Source organism: Scyliorhinus torazame, chromosome 6 (genome assembly GCF_047496885.1).
Source record: "Scyliorhinus torazame isolate Kashiwa2021f chromosome 6, sScyTor2.1, whole genome shotgun sequence".
Lineage (NCBI taxonomy): Eukaryota > Metazoa > Chordata > Chondrichthyes > Carcharhiniformes > Scyliorhinidae > Scyliorhinus > Scyliorhinus torazame.
The window spans coordinates 109,999,579-110,019,029 of record NC_092712.1 but is presented as its reverse complement, the minus strand read 5'-3'; the positions used below and the strand labels follow the sequence as shown (position 1 = coordinate 110,019,029).

The window sequence follows — 19,451 nt, the reverse complement described above, 5'->3', positions numbered from 1 at the left end:
CACACAATTCACTGAGGAGGTTTTGGACTGTCTTCAATAAATCTATGAAATATGAATGACTCAGTTTTCCTGCTCATTTACTACAGGAGTACAATTTTGTTCAGTTCCTCGCAGGTGCTCAGGGTTGAACAACTTCCAATTAGATGTGTCAGCATGTCTGTTTTCTAAATGGGAAAACTGAGTCAAATGTTGACGTGGACTACATGGGAATACTGCTTCATACAATACAATTGGACCTGTGATGGGCCAGGGTTTAGAGAACCCCAAAGTGTATCATGGAGTTCACCTGACCCACAACCTTTACTCGAGTGTGGTATGGGGAGCACACGGCCCACACTACAGGTGTGGTACAGCAGAAATGGAAAAATATTTTTTAAAGCAAAACAATGTTTATTCTATGAACTCAAGTTATCCTTTTTAAAACATACAGTGAACATCTTAGCAACCATTAATTGAAATACAGCCCCCAAAGAATACGACACTAATACAATCATTAATAAATTCCCAAACAACATCCAGAAGACAAAAGAAACATCTTTTAACAGAAGCACAGCAGGTTTAAATTCACTGCTGAAAACAGTTATAATTCTGAATTCACCAAATGATCAAGAGATCGTCTTTTCATGCAGAGAGATCAGCAGTACACCTGCTTTGTCTGGCTTCAGTTCCAACACTGAAAACGAAACCAAAAAAACACAGACATACCCAAGCTTTTCTCAAAGTGAAACTAAAAAGCAGAGCCAGAGCTCAGCTCCACCCACACTCTGACATCACTGCAGTAACATGAGCAGCCAGACATTTCTTAAAGTAACATTCTCATGACAGACCTCTTCACTCAATGAGACATTGCTTTGCTTTTTTTAAAATATAGAAATTCTTTGTCAAATCACCTGTAATCCTTTAACTCACAATAAAAATAAAATGAGCAAAATAGTGAAGCGAACAATCAGAAATTATTTTGGAGGTGAAGGACTGGATATTAGCCTGGAGGTAAATTCTGTTTGTGAGGTCAGGAAATTCTGGAGAATGGGTTTGCTGAAAGTCCTGCAGAGTTTGACTGAAGCAGCCTGGCAGGCTGGAGAGCTCTCAGGAGACGTGCTGCGCAATGCCACAGTCTGTGAGAGCAGGTGGGTGTAATGGGGCTGCCAAAGAGATGTGGGTGAACGGGGTCAGATCGCTGAGGGGTGTGGATAGGAAGGTGCTTTGGAAGTCCAATTTTTGTGCGGGCAGTGGTGGTTGGAGAGGTGGGTGGCGGGGAGGGATACGTGCCCCGATCATGGGTTGGGGAGGTGGTTCTGCTTGTCGGGCGGTGCTGTCTGCTGTCTGATGGTGTTGCTGGGTCAATGGAGGTGGTGAGTGTGTGGTAAGTTTTACTGGGTGGTTTGTTGGGCATGAAGGAAACAATCCTGCTTCACCTGTCCTATCAGCAATTCTGTAAAGAAATGTCTCTTGTTGATTCAGGCTTTTGTGCCTTCTTTTAGCGATTTCCTGAGACTTGAGTAAACCGAGAAACATAGGAAACAGGAGCAGGAGGAGGCCATTCGGCCCTTCCAGTCCGTTCCAACATACATTGTGATCACGGCTGATCATCAATCTCAGTAACCTGTTGCTTTCCCCTCGTATCCTTTGATCCCAAGAGCGATAGCTAACTCCTTGAAAACATGGGGTGGGATTCTCCGAAATCCTGGCCAAGTGTTGACGCCGGCGTAAATACCGGAGATGTGCACACAGGCATCAACGGGTCTCTTGGCCCAGCGATTCAGCGGCCCTCAGGTTCCAGCACGGCGCCGGACAGCTGCGTGTTGCTCCGGCGCCAAAAGGCGGCTCGGCACTGCCGGCACGGGTCCGCAGATGCGCGTGGTGCCTGTTTCTGTGCCGGTGTCGAGCAACATGGCGGAGCCCTACAACGGTCCTGCGCAGAATGAGGTAGGCCCCCATAAGATCGCAGGAGACCCCCGTTCGGTAGCCCCCGATCGCGGGCCTGGACGCCTTGGAGGCCCCGTCCGGAGTCTGATCCCCCACCCCCTCACGAGGACGGCCACCGCGGCCGCGGATTCGAACTCCCACCGGGTGGTACCAGGTTGGAACCATGCCGGCAGGACTCGGTGGAACTCGGCAGGAATTCGGCCAGTCAACCGCAGAGAATCGCCATGGGGGCCTCTTTCAGCCAGCGGCCCCTGACCGGCGCCGCCTCGACCGTGCGGGCACGATTGGTGCCGATTCTCCGGTCGAAGTGGCATGGCGGGAATTTCTCACGTCACCAGCGATTCTCCGACCCGGCGCGGCTCGTAGAGTCCCGGCCATAATGTTTTGGCCTCAACTGTTTTCTGTAGTAACCACTCTCTTGGTGAAGAAATTTCTTCTCATCTCAGTCCTAAATGGTTTAACCCCATATCCTTAGACTGTGGACTCCCCTGCCATCGGGAACATTCTTCCTGCATCTAACCTGTGTTAATATGTGAGTGTTATAATTCACACAAGACCTATGGGGTTAGAGCAATCAGTCTCCCCTTGAGTCTCGCCGATGTTAAATGCAAGAGTATCACAAAACCTAAAACAGTAACTTGGAACACCGGTTCTTAGTGGAGTATATTTTCAATTTGGTATACTGTGAGAAAAATATGTGAACCAAGGAGGCTAGTCATAGTGTGAACAATTAATAAAGAATATTTATTAACCTAAAAGAAAACAACACACTACAAGAAGGATTATAATGCACCTCAACATGTAAGTACACTGATGGCGATACACACATAGTATCGCAGGAGGTTAACCCTTCTTCTCGGAACTGGTGCCAACATCCAACAAAATTGAATCCCTTTTCCTGACATTGCATCTGTGGTCACTTTTGTAGGCCACAAACGGGTCCAAATCGAGTTGATAAAAGAAAACTATATTTATTGCAAAGCAATTATATTTACAATATATGTCAGATCCCAGCTGGGTCTGTTCTGTCAGTCCACACCTGGCTGACTTTATACAGAACTCAATCATGAATGTTTTTGGGCTCCCCGCCCAAAGGGGGGAGCTTGTACCCGGCGAGACTCAAGGGGAGACTGATTGCTCTAACCCCATAGGTCTTGTGTGAATTATAACACTCACATATTGATGCCTTTTATCTTCGATTCCCCCCCTGTTCTAGCATCTAACTGGGAAGTCATCTGGAGGTTATGAAGTCCTTCCCCCCCACAAACACGCGATTGGGAGGCCGAAGAATCCAACCCATTATCTTGAAGAACTTTGGACCTTTCTTTACTTATTTTATTGATTCTCACATGGGCCACAATAACTCTCCTTCTTCTTGCAAAATCTTTTCATGTCGCTGGAACATGTCCTTTAGTCCAGCACCTCAGAGTCAAACAGGCATCCCTAACACCATAGCATATCTAGCTGTGTTGCTAGTTTTGACCACACCTCCATTCCTCTTGCTTCTTGTTTCTTAGTGCCGTCGATAGATAATTGGTGACCCTACCCAGAGCCTTTGGGTGAAATTAACACGGCCTCCCAAACTGAATTTGGAGGTATGGCGAGCATTCGATCAGATGGATACCTGATTGACTTCCCGCCTCCACCGGATTAAAATCGTGGTGGGAAGGCTCATGGAGGACATTCCTGCCCTGATGTTAATTGATGCCCTTGAGTGGGCAAATATTGACCACTTAAATGCCTCATGCTACTGCTGTTTTTTAAGGAGTAGCGAGTGGGTGATTCACAATTCAGGGAGACAGGCAAGCTCATTCAAAGGCTGTAAGTGCCAGATCGAAGGACCCAGCATCGGGAAGGGGAAGCTGCTGAAAGTCATCCGTGACCTTTCTTCTAATGCTCCTCCTGTCCAGTTGGTGACTCCCTCCCTACGTCCCCAATTCTGCTCTCACTTGTAGAGTCACAGAATTGTTATGGTGTCGAAGAAGGCCATTCGGCCTCTTGTGTCGCACTAGCTCTTTAACCGAGCATTACGACTTAGTGCCATTCCCCTGCCTTTTACTGATACCCCTGCACATTGTTTCTTTTCCAGTAATTATCCAATGCCCTTTTTAATGTTTCTATTGAACCTGACTTCGCTGCACTTCCAGACAGTGCATTTTAGACCCAAACCACTTGCTGTGTGATAAAGTTTTTTTCTCACATCACATTTCGTTTCTTTTCAAATTACTTCAAATCTGTGCCCTCTCATTCTTGATCCTTCTACTAAGCAGGAACAGTTTCTCCCTATCTACTCTGTCCAACCCTGTCATGATTCAGAACATTTCTATCAAATCTCCTCTCAGCCTTCTTCTCTCCAAGGAGAATAGTCCCAACCTCACCACTCTATCCTCATAACTGAAGTTTCTCATCCCTGCAACCATTCTTGACAACCACTTCTGCACTCTCTTCAATGTGTTCACATCTGTCCTATAGTGTGGCACTCAGATCTGTACAGATTCCATTGATAATTGCCATCATTTTTATGCTGGGGTTTGCTGTGATGTCACTTCTTTGGCATCTTCTGATGTTATTCCATTCTTCGCATATTCTACCCAGAGTCTAATTTTTGTCAGAATGACTGAAATAAGTAGCATTCAGAACAAACATGCAAGAGCAAAACATCAGGGGGGGAGACTGGGCATCCATGAAACCATAAGACCGTAAGACATAGGAGCAGAATTAGGCCACTCGACCCATCGAGTCTGCTCCGCCATTCAATCATGGCTGATTAACCAGCTCTTTAAAGCGTTGGTGGGTGCTTAGTAGTGCTGTTTTGCAGGGTCATACACATTGGGTGAGATCTTCAGGCTCTTCATGCCAGCGGGATTTTCCAGTCCCCCCGATGGCACACCCTCGCCGCAGGTTTCCTGGCAGCATGGTGTGGATTCAAAGAACAACAAAGAACAAAGAAATGTACAGCACAGGAACAGGCCCTTCGGCCCTCCAAGCCCGTGCCGACCATGCTGCTATTCAATGGGAGATTCCATTGAAAGTGGCAGGAGCAGAAGATCCCGCATCCGGCCAACAGCAGACCACCTCCCGCACCGAGAAACACAGTTAGAATGATCCTTACTCTATGGATAAATTGACCACAGTAACCAAATTTTGTGAAATGGCCCCAAACTCATCGACCTACCTTGTGAAAAGTTTCAGTTTTTCCAAAGAAATACATGGGTCACTGCAGAGTTGCTCCCTTTGGTTTCACACTTTCAAATAGGAGTATTTCTATTCTTCTATCTATTAAAGTTATCCTGATCTGCCTGTTCTAAAGATGTTGGGTGTATGTTTCAGCCAATGTTTTCACATGTAAAACAGCCTGTTTAATTGTTCAGAATGCAACAAAAGTTGCTGGCTTTAATTATTGATTTTCCTTTCATACATATCCTGACACACAGGGTCATTTGCAAGTCTAATTTCATATTTTTTTTATTGTTAAAAGTACTTCCCGTGTACCTCTGAATGGCTCAATCTATGAAAGCAATATTAATATTTTAGTGATCTCTGTGAAATATTAGGACCCAAGCTTCAATTCCTGGTATACGGTAAATTAGGAAAATTGTATTAGCATCCTCTTGTGGCCAGTTGTGTATGTATGTAGAGAAGTCACACTGGAATAAACTGGTTCATTTGGGTAGTTGACTTGTGGTACGCAGTCCCTTCTGACATGTAAAGTTATTACAGCTACAGTGGCCTGATGTACCCCAGGCTAAGGAGGGTTGAAACCATTGAAGTTTCAAATTTATACTTGCTAACCAGTGACCTTGTTGGAAACTGCGAGTGTGACAGCAGGTGAGTGCAACTTCAGGCCTGTATTTTAATACTCTTTTAGGACATGAGGCTCACAGGGGAGGGTATTTTCTGAAAGTCTACAACTTTATTGATGGTTCAGTTGATTAAGGTTGTTGAACCATATTGCCCAGGATGATTTAATGAGTGATTTCTGGTCCATTTTCAAGTTGGTAATCTCTATTGGAGCAATGGTAAGCTTTTAATTGAGGTGTTAGTGGGTTAGCTCATACCTATAGAATTGCAGTCAACATGCTGTCACCACCTTGAGGAGATGTGTGGAAGTGAGAAGTGAATGGAAAATGACCTACAATGTGATTAAATATTTATCTGTTCACTATCTGCTTATTAGTGTGATGCACATTCTATGGTGAATGATTAATATATTGAGTTGGATGTAATTAGGTAATTAGAGACTGGGGGCCACTTTTCGCTATTGAGCTACACAGCCCGAGTCATGAAAGTACTTGACTTGCTGATCCATTTTGCTAAAAAGTGCCCCAATGCATGCAACTTTCCATGTGGGAGTGGGGTGGGACGGTATAGAGTCAGGTCTGCCAACCTTGGAAGGAGAATTTAGGCAGCCATGGGGTTGGGCAAGTCCTGAGGGGGGACAGATGGAACACCAGCTTTGGTTCTCTGGGACTTTTACAAGCTGTTAGGCTCTTTAGTCCTCACCCCTCACATACCCTAGCTCCCAATAACCCCATGATTACTCATAGGCTCCAAGCCAATTGATTTGTAACTCATGCTTCCACCACCAACCCCCCCCCCACCCCATGACCCTTTATATCCTCCAATACATCTCCTAGCCACTCACCCAATATCCACCATGGGCAGACCTCAAGAGCCATGTGGCAATTAAAAACTAAGCAGCAAGTTTCTGGGTCCTGTTCGGTGCGGGAATTGTTGTGGGGAGGACAGACAATTTGATGGACCAGTACAATATCCATTGATTTTGAACAGAGTTTTAAGTGCTGTGTTGGACAGGACTAGAAAATCCCACCCGAAACATCTAACAATATAATACAGCTCTTACTTATACACACTTAAGAGTGAAAAAGAACTCCCTTTCGTAATCCATTCAATGCTTTAAATCTCCAGTTGTTAACCTTTTACAGAAACAAATGAAGTTATTTTCAGATCCCACACCAAACATTGACTCTTTAAATTTTTAATCAAACTGTGAAATTAGAACCCCTCGCTGACATAACTGAAACCTTTGAGACTCAGCCAAACATTCATAATTACATAATTACAGCCCTTGCAAAAATGACAACAAATTGCTCTATTGAAAATGCATGAACAGATGCTATTTATTTTCTAACACACACAACATGGTCTGTCAATCAAAGCAGTCCAGGAAAGCCTTTTTACTGTTTATTCACCGCAGCAGCTTCAGCCAGTTTTGTTTCATGTTTGAAGAACAGGATATTTTTAAAAATTCAAATATTGACACTTAAACAGTCCTTATCCGCAGTTCAAGAGCAATTGCATCTACTCCATGAATGTGTGACTCCCACACTGCGGCATAAGGCCCTTGCAACAGCCCACACGAGTGCTGTTTGAACTCAACCCTTTAGTGTGAATTACCCCCTTTTCTTATAATTGGGGAAAGAAATTAGATCAGTTCATAGAAGCATGGAATTTGCAGTGCAGAAGGAGGCCATTTGGCCCATCGAGTCTGCACCGACCCTTGGAAAGAGCACCCCACTTAAGCCCATGCCTCCACCCTATCCCCGTAACTCAATAACCCCACCAAACCTTTTTGGAAACTAAGGGCAATTTATCATGGCCAATTCACCTAACCTGCACATCTTTGGACTGTGGGAGGAAACCGCAGCATCCAGAATAAATCCACGCAGACACGGGGAGAACGTGCAGACTCCGCACAGACAGTGACCCAAGCCGGGAATCAAACCTGGGACCCTAGAGCTGTGAAGCAACAGTGATAACCACTGTGCTACCGTGCTGCTCAGTTGGGGCGGGATTTCAGTATTAAGGTCCAATCTGCCAGTTTTGCAGTAAAAATCCAGCCCTGGATTGTATGGTCGTCCAAATGTTAATGTTGGCAACGGAAATAGATAGATGTGATTAACAGTTAATTACACTCGTTAAATATTGCAATCAGATGGAACAATCCCTTATTTATATAAAAGATAAGAGATATTTACGATGAAAATAGATTGGGTTGGATTCTCCGTTTCAGTGGCTTCGTGCCGGTGCCAGCGGAGCATGTGTGGGCTTCTACGACCAAAAAATCAGCACCAATCCCTTCCCGACCGGTGAGGGGCTAGCACAGGGTGAAACCCCCGTCTCCCGCACCGAAAACGGCCGGAGAATGGCCTGGTCCCAGGCAGCGCATGCGCACGCCTGATGACCTGCAGCGGTTGTGTCGTACATGGCGCTGGCCGTGCACGGACCCGACCCGTCATTCGTGACCCCACAGCCCAACCTCTGGCCAGCCCTTGGCCACTCCCACCAGTCCCCCCAGCCTTTGTGGAAGCCCCCCCCAGCCGGCGGCACAGATTCCAACCACGCCGGGTTCCCGCACGGCGGAGACCACATGTGTCCTGCGCCTTCGGGAACTCGACTCATCGGGGGTGGAGCATCGCAGGAGGACCGGCCGATGATGTGCCAATGCCATTGCAGCGGCGCGCAATGCAATGATGCCATTTCTGAGGGGGGGGGGGAGGGGGGGGGGAGCGCGGCTGACCGGCGTGAAGCCAGCACCGCCCTGATTTCAGAGTTGGAGCCCATTCTCCGCCTAATCATCGAACACGATTTTGACGTCGGGCAATGGAGAATCCCGCCCATGATTTGTGGGACCTGGATAAATGCCACCTACCACTTGGCTGAATGACATTTACTATTACAACATTCAATGTTGCTTTCAAATTAACAATTGAGCTCTTCATGTTTAGGTAAGATACTGTAAATTTTGGAGTTTTGTAGGCAGCATTTTCTACCTCGTGTCAAGGATTTGTTGATTTGATTTCCCCATTCCATACATGTATGCTTGGAGAATTAAATGTCAACATGTTAGAATGTGAATTTATGAGGGTATAACTCTGTGTTTTATCTTGTAAAAATGAAATATAGATGCGATGAATTTATTCAGTTTTACACTACTTACTATTCAAATGTATTGCAGCATCTTCTGCAGTTCACCCCAGACAAATTCAAATGCAGAATTGGTGATTGTAAAAAATGTTAGAAGCAAAAAAAAAATGACAAATATATTACTTTCTGAATTCTTGATCATCTAAGTCGCTGTCAGCTCTAAGTAAGTGAATGCAGTGGCATTCATTTCTCTGACCAGTGCACAAGTTTTCATCAGTATTTATGGCGTTACAGGGAGCCGGGATATTGATCTCAGCTCACTGTGTATGCAGCGCTTTGAACTGGAAATCTATTCATTAAGAACAGAAAGTAAGTCATTTTTAAGCAGTAAAAGATATTTTAATTTTAATAATTAGAATTGCTTTGTGGAAGTGCTGTGGTAATCAAAGTTTTGATAATTGTGCATTATAGGAAACGCTTTGGTTTTGATTTGCCACAAATCGCTTCAAGCATGGCTTAACATCTTTCACCATCCCTCACCATGACCATCTCCCATGTACTCGGCTGCAATATGGATCATTTACATGATGCATTGCAATAATGTGCCAAGCCTCCTTTGGCAGAACCTCCCAAACCTACGATCTCTACTGCCTGGAAGGAGAAGGGCAGGAGGCACATGGAACACCACCACGTGCACGTTCTCCTCCATGTCACTCAGCATCCTGACTTGGAATTATAACGCTGTTCCTTCATTGTTGCCGGTTCAAAATCCTGGGCCTGAATATTTTGTGCCTGTTGCGCATGTGCGACTGGCAGGCTTAGAAGGGGATAGGGATTCTGCTCTTGGGTGACATTTTGGAATCGCGATTCCATGCCGCTGGCCAATTTAGGCCCAGCCAATGTGAAAGGCACCCTCTCATCGGCTCTTTGGTTCGGGCAGTTTGGGAGCTTGTTGGGTGCTGAGTGCAATGAGGGCGTGGTGGGTCATTTAAAAGGTCGTGAGGTAGCTCTGTGAAGGGTGACAGCGTCAACAGAGGGACCTCCCCTGCAAGTTACTTGAAGCCTGTCATGGAAATATGGCATCTGCAACTTCTGATTATGCCAAGCAAGGGGGCAAGGTTGATGGACACTCTGCCCCACCGATTTTCAGAAGAATGCCTGGGCATCCTTCTGTACACAATCAGAGTCCGGTGTGACATTTTAAAGCAAGAGGAGGCTGCTGAACAGGTTCAACAATCTTCTATGCTCCACAAAGACGAGTGTGAAGTTGGCATGTGTTGAGAGTTGGCTGTTACTGGAGTGTGTGTGCCAGCTGCACTTAAACCTACGCTGGCGAAGGCCGGGAGATCTACTCCCTTGCCTTGGGTGCATTGAAGAGTGAGATGTGCTACTCTGCTACTTGGTTCGGGAGTGGGGGGGGAGGGGGGGAACAGGGTTGAACGGAGCTGGAGGCAGGACTAGTAAATTCTCTTCATCACGTTCAGGAGGAGAGAATCCATATGCTGGGGAATGATAATGAACCGGTGGTGAGATGCCCCAGTTCCTTATTCTGACCAGATATGAGACCTGTACCTGGAGCTGGAATGCCAGAGTGGAGCTGGGTCCACTAGCCATGGAGAGGCAGTGTTTGAGGAAGCTAGGAACCCAGTAGATAGATGCAAGACATGTGGAAAGTGCAAACTATGCAGAGTTGTCTCCTCTCAAATAAAAGTTGTAAGCAAGTGTTCCCAATTATCCTACAATTGCAATGCCTCAGTGAGGCACTTGTCCATGGTGTCAGTAGCCCATCTTGCATGAACATTGATGATATGAACATTGAAATTAATGCAATATTGTTTTCCTCCCTCACAAGTGGCATCCCCAAGAGGCTGCAGGGATCCTGAGAACCCTCTGCTTAACACCAGAGAAGGACTCACAGATAGATCCACCCTCAGCACATCCTTTCTCGGAACCAGATACCAGCGCAGACAAATGCATGTTGGTGGATATTAGATCGTCAGCCCAGATGGTAGAGCACACTGCACACTTGAATGAAGAGCTAGCAGGGGGCACAGATTTCCCAGGGCACCAGTAGTTAGAAGCCTGCACGAGACCAGGACCAGTACCGGGCGGCACGGAAGCACAGGGGTTAGTACCGTTGCTTCACAGCGTCAAGATCCCAGGTTCAATTCCCGGCTTGGGTCACACTCTGTGCGGAGTCTGCACGTTCTTCCATGTCTGTTCCGGTTCCCTCCCATAAGTCCCACAAGACGTGCTGTTAGGTAATTTGAACATTCTGAATTCTCCCTCTGTGTACCTGAACAGGCGCCGGAATATGGCGACTAGGGGCTTTTCATAGTAACTTCATTGCAGTGTTAATGTAAGCCTACTTGTGACAATAAAGATTATATTTAAAAAAATTATTGATGCTGAGTCCGAGGCAGATGATGAGCCTCTAGAGTCGCCAGTCATCTTAGGCAAAAGATGCCCGATGTCCAGCAGGATGCATGGTAAGATCTCATAGAATCATAGAATCATAGAAGTTTACAGCATGGAAACAGGCCCTTCGGCCCAACCAGTCCATGCCGCCCAGTTTTTACCATTAAGCTAGTCCCAGTTGCCCGCACTTGGCCCATAACCCTCTATACCCATCTTACCCATGTAACTATCGAAATGCTTTTTGAAAGACACAATTGTACCCGCCTCTACTACTACCTCTGGCAGCCCATTCCAGACACTCACTACCCTCTGAGTGAAGAAATTGCCCCTCTGGGCCCTTCTGAATCTCTCCCCTCTCACCTTAAACCTATGCCCTCTAGTTTTAGACTCCCCTACCTTTGGGAAAAGATGTTGACTATCTACCTTATCTATGCCCCTCATTATTTTATAGACCTCTATAAGATCACCCCTAAGCCTCCTACGCTCCAGGGAAAAAAGTCCCAGTCTATCCAGCCTCTCCTTATAACTCAAACCATCAAGTCCCGGCAACATCCTAGTAAATCTTTTCTGCACTCTTTCTAGTTTAATAATATCCTTAATATCTGGCAGAGATCCCTGAGGGTCTGCATGCCACGGTCTCTGTCATGGAGGAGTCCCTGTGGAGCTTGAGCACTGCGGTGACCCTGAGCTCCGAGCGCACAGCCTCATTCATTGACAGATTGGTGACTCCCTTGAAGAGGCAGATCCAGGAACAGAATCGGGGTTCATGGAGTCGCGTTCAGAACTGCTAGCCTTCACACAGGCAATGACCTCAGGAAATCACTGCCAGTGGGAGAGATAAATGAGGAACCTAGTCTCTCTGCTAGGTGCCCATCCGTCAATGGCGAGCATGGAGGTTCAAAATGTCCACATGCTGAAATGAAATGAAATGAAAAGGAAAAAATGAAATGAAATGAAAATCGCTTATTGTCACAAGTAGGCTTCAAATGAAGTTACTGTGAAAAGCCCCAAGTCGCCACATTCCGCGCCTGTTCGGGGAGGCTGTTACGGGAATCGAACCGTGCTGCTGGCCTGCCTTGGTCTGCTTTAAAAGCCAGCGATTTAGCCCTGTGCTAAACAGCCCCAGTGTCAAGAAATTGAAGCGCCCAACGTGGGGCTCAAACCCACGACCCTGGGATTAAGAGTCCCATGCTCTACCAACTGAGCTAGTCAGGCTGCTGGTGGATGAGCTGCCTGTTATCTCTGTTGGCTCCACTCAGGGTGTCTGTTGGCCTTTCTACCTCACTGCCACTGACCATAGCATCTGATAACATTGTGACAACTGGGGAATGCCCTGCCATGGCACAGGATGCATTCTCTCAAATGGCGCCTGCACAGGCTAAACCAGCCAGAGGACAAATGCTAAGGTGAACAGGGCCAACAGTACGACATAGTCAGCAGGCTGCCTTCAGTGCCACTGCCAGCGAACAAGGGAGGGGAGGGCACCAAGATGCTACACTTGCAAATGTATGTTTAAGGCACTGTGAGCACAAGAGCGGGTTTCCACAGGTGAGGTTATTTCATTTAATCAGTTTTAGATGCTCTTTTTTTGTGACTGTTAACAAATGATAACGTTATATTTCTTTTGTGTAACCCTCAACAAGAGATAAATATTTATTTTGCTTACATGGCCTGAGAATCTGTTTCTTGTGATCGCAAACTATCAGCATGTTCATGGTGTGGAAACCCTTTCGGTTCATGAAGGCATCCGGCTCATCCACTTACGTCTTGATGCCAAGAGTACAGTTTATGGCACCTTGGTTGCAGGGAAATCCAACAATAGCTGAGAAGCCTCCGGCTCACTCAGCCTGACTGGCTTCATCTATCTGGAAATGTATGAAGATTATAACCCATCTCAAGAGAGCATTAGTGACCAGCTTGATGCAACTGTGGGCACCAGATTGGGACTCACCGCATATATTTCACATCCACATCTGGAAAGAACTGTAGGCAAAATATTGAGGGCTATCGTAACCTTTAGACGCACTAGCATAGTGTGGCCACCTAGAAAGTTGGACGCAATCTCTGGCTAAAACATCTGGGAATATGGAGCTTATATTTTCCTCAGAGATGTAGAGCCTCCTTCGATACTGGACCTCAGACATGTTGAAGTAGCTGGAGTTACCTCTAGACTCTCGATGTAGGATAGTGTCTTCTGCAGACCCTTCCACCTTGCACTTCCTGCAGGCCCTGCTCCTCCTGTGGCTGAGCATCTCTTCCCACAGGTCACATTCAGGGAAGATGCCTGTGGACAGCTGGACTCCTCTCACTTCTGGGGCGAAATTCTCCGGAAACGGCGCGATGTCCGCCGACTGGCGGGGTCGGGATTCGCGCCAGCCCCCGGCGATTCTCCGACCCGGCGGGGGGTCGGAGAATCTCGCCCCTAGTCTGTTTGTACTTTTCAGAGGAGATCCCACCAATGTAGTATACAATCCCCATTTGCACTGTCTCGTTCACTGAAGGTTGCTGTTATAGAGTGTTATGATTATGCATCTTGTTATTTAAATCCAATATTGATGTCATCAGTAAGTGCTGTGATGCCATTAGTTGTTATTACATTAGTTGCTGGCCGGCACGGTGACACAGTGGTTAGTACTGCTGCCTCACAGCGCCAGGGACCTGGTTCAATTCTGGCCTTGGGTGACTGTGTGGAGATTGCACATTCTCCCCGTGTCTGCGTGGGTTTCCTCAGGGTGCTCCAGTGGCCTCCCACAGTCCATAGATGTGCAGGTTAGTTGGATTCGCCAGACAAGTTGCCCTTAGTGTCCAAAAAGTTAGATGGAGTTATGTGGTTGTAGAGACAGGGCAGGGGAGTGGGCTTAGGTAGGGTGCTCTTTCAGACGGTTGTTGTAGACTCGATGGGACGAATGGCCTCCTTCTGCACTGTAGGAACTCTATGATTCTACCTGTGTATATTCAGATTTAAATGCCATTCGTTCTCATTTCAAATTTCAGCATGTTTAACTCAACGTTTTGCTAAGTTTACTAACTTACAAGTTAGCAGCACAATTGCTAGGCAGGGTTATCCGCGAAATCGTGCTCGGTGCGGGGGCGGTGAATGGGGCGTCAGACCCACGATCAGGTCCAACACCTTCCCGCAATTCTCCATGGACCGGAGAATCGTCTTTGGACTTTCTCCAAGAAAATCCAAAGTCCCGCACGCGGGTCGACGCGGCGCCGGTATTGGGCCATTGAAAGAGGCCCCCGCACTGATTCTCCGCTGACACCTGGCCGAGTTCCAGCCGATGTGGTTCACTCATGGTCACCGGGGCGGGCCTCCAGGACGGCCAGCCTCGCAATCGGGGGCCACTGAACTGTTGGCGAGCGTGATCTGGGGCGGGGGCCCTATATTTACAGGGCCAGCTTACTGTATGGGTCGCCATGTTGCGTGGGCCACCACCGTAGGCAGCCGGCGCGCGCTTGCGCGGACCCACGGCTGGAAGTGCAGGTCCCCGTATTGGCTGCCGCAGCTGCGTGGACTACTCCGGGGCCCTGCAAGCCCCCTTCAAAACGGAGAATCACTCTGGACTTTCTCCAAGAAAATCCAAAGTAATTCGTGCCATTTTTCTCGCGGGAGTGGGGAATAGCCCCATTATTGGAGAATCCCGCCCGCTATGTTGGGGCCTCACTGAGTTTGTGGAAGAGAACAAGAATTGGACTGGATATGTGAAAAGGTTGGAAGGCTTTTTCTTGGCAAATGGGTCACAGAAGAGGCTGGAAAGTGCTCAGTTCTCCTGACTGTGTGTGGGGTGAAGACTTACAAGCGAGTGAGAAATTTAGCTACACCATGGAAACCGGGATGAGCATTTCACTTGTGGATTTAGTTACACTTATTTAGAATCACCACAATCCTAAATCATCAGTAATTGTACAACGTTTCAAATTCTATAGTAATTTTCTGAAGACTGTACAGTATGCAGCTAACTTTGTTGCTGAATTATGCCAGCTCTCTCAACATTGCAAGTTCGGGGCAGTTTTGAAAGACGTGGGGCGTGATTTTCCGACCCCCCAGCGGGTCGGAGAATGGCCGTTGGCCGCCGTGAATCCTGCCCCCGCCGGTTGCCGAAGTCTCCGAAGGGAGAAAAGTCGGCGGGGCGTTAATGGCGCCGCAGACGTCGGAGAATGGCACGGGTGTGCGCAAGGCAGCCGATTTTGGGCCTGCCGATATTCTCCCTTCCGGATGGGCCGAAGTCCCGTCGACGTGATGACCGGTCACGTCGATGTAAATCAAACCTCCTTTTCATCGGCGTGAACCTGTGCTCCAGGTTCACGCCGACCAGCGTGGAGGTGGGTGACGGCCTGGGGGGTTGGCCGCTGGGCAGGCGATGGCGTGGCCGCAGTCTGAATGTGTGGGGAGAGGTGTGTGTAGGGTTTTGTGTGTGTGTGAGCGGCGGGGGGGTGGTTAGAGTGGGCTGGGCTCCGGGGGAGTGCCGGGAGGGGGGTCCGTGCCGGGGAGGAGGATGGGAGGTCCGTGCCGGGGAGGAGGATGGGGGGGTCCGTGCCGGGGAGGAGGATGGGGGGGTCCGTGCCAGGGAGGGGGATGGGGGGGGGGTTCCGTGTCGGGGAGGAGGATGGGGGGGGGGGGGTCCGTGCCGGGGAGGAGGATGGGCGGGTCTGTGCCGGGGAGGAGGATGGGGGTGGTCCGTGCCGGGGATGGGGGGGGGGGGGGTCTGTGCCGGGGAGGAGGATGGGGTGTCCGTGCCGGGGAGGAGGATGGGGGGGGGTCCGTGCCGGGGAGGGGGATGGGGGGTGGTCCGTGCCGGGGAGAAGGATGGGGGGGTCTGTGCCGGGGAGGAGGATGGGGGGGGTGTCTGTGCCGGGGAGGGGGACGGGGGGGTCCGTGCCGGGGAGGGGGATGGGGGGGTCCGTGCCGGGGAGGGGGATGGGAGGGTCCGTGCCGGGGAAGAGGATGGAGGGGGGAGGTCCGTGCCGGGGCGGAGGATGAGGGGGTCCGTGCCGGGGAGGAGGATGGGGGGGGTTCCGTGCCGGGGAGGAGGATGGGGGAGGGGGGGGGGGTCCGTGCCGGGGAGGAGGATGGGGAGGGGGGGGGTCCGTGCCAGGGAGGAGGATGGGGGGGGGGGGGTTCCGTGCCGGGGAGGGGAATGCGAGGGCAAGTGAGTTGGTCCACCTGGCCAGGTGCCAGCCTCCAACGGTTGGACCCATGCGATCCATGCAACCTGGCTGGGGGAAGGAGGGGATATGGGCAATGATGACATGTCGTCGTTCCCCCCCCCACACCAGGCCGTCATGTTTTCCGATCATCCAGCGATGTTGGCCGCCGTGGCGGCAGCCGCTAATGTCCATGTTGCCCTGGATGAGGAGGAGGAGGAGGAGCGTGCCAGAGAGGCGGCGCAGGCTGCCGCAGAGGGACAGGCGGCAGCCGCCCAGGCTGGAGGGACACCTGACTGACAGGGCGAGGTGGGGGAGGAGGACATCGCGGCCCCACGGCAACGGAGACACCCGAGGGCGCCCCGTGTGTACCGGCCCCTGCAGTCATACCAGGACCTCACGGATCGGGAATGCAGGAGGAGACTCCGGATGAGGCGGGAAACCGTGGCACACATCTGCCACCTGCTGGCACACCTGTCACCGCGTGGCACTGGCGGGCGACACCCTCTCCCCGTGTCCGTCAAGCTTACGGTTGCCCTGAACTTTTATGCAACGGGTTCATTCCAGGCACCGAGTGGGGACCTGTCCGGCATATCGCAGACATCGGTGCATCGGTGCATCCGGGCAGTGACAGATGCCCTATATGCCATGGCGCACCGCGACATCCGCTTCGCTGTGGACCGGGCCAGCCAAGATGCCCGGGCCGTGGGCTTCTCTGCCGTGGCCGGGTTCCCCATGGTCCAGGGCGCGATCGATGGGATGCACGTCGCCGTGCGGCCACCTGCAGATAACAGGGCCGTGTTCACCAATAGGAAGGGGACCTATTCGATGAACATACAGGTGGTCTGCGACCACCGTATGATGATCCTGCACGTCTGCGCCCGTTACCCAGGCAGTGTACACGACTCATACGTGTTGTCGCGGTCATCCATCCCCGGCATGTACGAGGGATGCCATCCCCGGCTGAGGGGCTGGTTGCTGGGCGACAGGGGCTACCCATTGCGATTGTGGCTGATGACGCCTATACGGAGGCCACGCAATGAGGCGGAGAACCGCTACAATGATGCCCATGTAGCGACAAGGGGAGTGATAGAGAGGTGCTTTGGCGTGCTGAAGATGCGTTTCAGGTGCCTGGACCTCTCTGGGGGCGCCCTCCAGTATCGGTCAGATAGGGTCGGCCGCATCATTGTGGTGTGCTGCGTCCTGCACAACATAGCCCAACAGAGGGGCGATGTGCCGCAGGCAGAGGAGCGCGGAGTGGAGGAGCAGCAGGAAGAGGCGCAGTCCTCCCCAGATGAGGGGGATGGGGGCAATGGTCAGGGCAGACGGGCTAGACACAGGCGGGTGGCTGTCCACCGTTACCGGCTGGCCCAGCGGGCACGGGACAGACTGATAGCCGCCCGCTTCACTGACTAGATGGGCGTGGGAATCGGGTAGTGTGGCCACAGACCGCACACCATGGCAACAGCCGACCACCCACACCCCCCCACCCATCCACCCACCCAGCACCCTCACCCCCCTCCCCAACCCCACCCACCCCACCCGCATGCACACCACCCCCCCATTCCCGATCCACCTGCGGCACAATGGCCGGGCTCACACAGTTGCGGGTGGACGCGTGTCTATTGCAGGCCATGGAGGATGATGACAACCCGCCCTGCGATGAGCTCCTGGCTCCACATCGTTGGACTATGTCTGACCCATGGCCCCAGTACCACCATCCCCCCGGACCATCCCTGCATGCGGCTGTGACACTGCAGCGCGCGGTCCCGTCCTCTGCCCGGGGGGATGTTGATGGCGGCCCAGGGGGAAGGGGGCAGACTCACCTGGGGCTGAGGTAAGACCACCCCTCACACACGCACTTGCGCTCAACGTACATGACACCCCCGCACGCTTTGGACAGAGCACAAAGGCAGCTTCTGTAGGTGTAACATTGACTTTAATAACCAAAGGAGTTCATGCACGTGCCCTAGCCCCCAAAACTCATCTGGGGCGTCCTGGCCTAGGTGGGCCAGGCTGCGGCCCGGGCGACTGGGATGGCGAGCTGCCAGCCTGTCCTGCCCGTTGCCCACCCGATGCACCTGGGACGGAAGGGGGGGAGTCCGAGGTGTCGCTGTGTTCCCGGACCTCCCCTACAGGGGGACCCGGGACGGACCACACCACCTCCTCCTCCCTCGGGGTGCCCGATGGCTCCCAGGCCTCGACAAGGGTGGGGGATGCGAACGGACTGGCCATCCGACGCCCCCCCGACATCTGGCGCTGCCAGTCCTGGAGGCCCGTGCTGGTATCGACAGGGGTCTGCAGGTTTGCAGCCATGGAGCCCAGGCGGTTGGCAAACCCTGTCTGTGACTGTGCGACGCCGGCTCGCACATGGCCACTGGCGCCGATGCCCTCAGCGATGGCCTGCTGAGACTGGGCCATGCCCTACAGAGACTGGGCCATGGCGTTGAGCCCCTCTGCCATCTGGCACTGGCACTGGCTCATGGCCTCCTGTGAGAGGGCAGCCATGTCCTGGACCACAGACGCCGCCTGCACGGACAGCCCCAGGAATCGCAAACCGTTCCCCATGTTTGACACCGTCGCACCCATTGCCTCCACCGCGGACGCCACCCGTGCGGTGTCGGCCTGGGTGGCACGCATGACCGGCACTACTCCCAGCTCCTGGACGCGGGTGGACTCCTCCATCTGCGACTGCAGCCGCCGCAAGCCGGCCGTCACCCTCTTCTCTCGTCTCCGGGTCGGTGGTTGCATCGGATCTATGTGTGGGTGTGGTAACTCCAGGAACCCGGGATCCATCTGGGCGGCTGATGTTTGCTTGGGCTGGGCTGCCCTCCGACCGCCCGGCCCCTCTGCTGCTCCTACCTCCACCTGCTGTACCGGGACGGCTGTGTTGTGCGCACCAGTGAGTGTACCAGACGCCTCATCACTGAAGTGTTCAACCGAGGTGAGTGTTTCTGCGCTGGTGGAGGGTGTTGGTGACAGCAGTGGCGTTGTGTCGTGCTCTTCGTCCCACTCTGAGTCCATGGCACTTTGGGGTGGGGGTTCGGCTCCACCCATCCACTCTGAGTCAC

At 51.2% G+C, this 19,451-nt stretch overlaps 1 protein-coding gene and 1 non-coding gene across 2 annotated transcripts in view; one reads left to right on the top strand and one right to left on the bottom strand.

Moving 5' to 3' along the window:
- Positions 1-19,451, top strand: part of znf804b (zinc finger protein 804B) — a 935,803-nt gene that overhangs the window by 271,866 nt on the left and 644,486 nt on the right. The gene's annotated exons all lie outside the window — the stretch shown is intronic.
- trnak-cuu (transfer RNA lysine (anticodon CUU)) lies at positions 12,375-12,447 on the bottom strand. Its single transcript has one exon. It is a non-coding gene; the product is annotated as a tRNA-Lys (tRNA).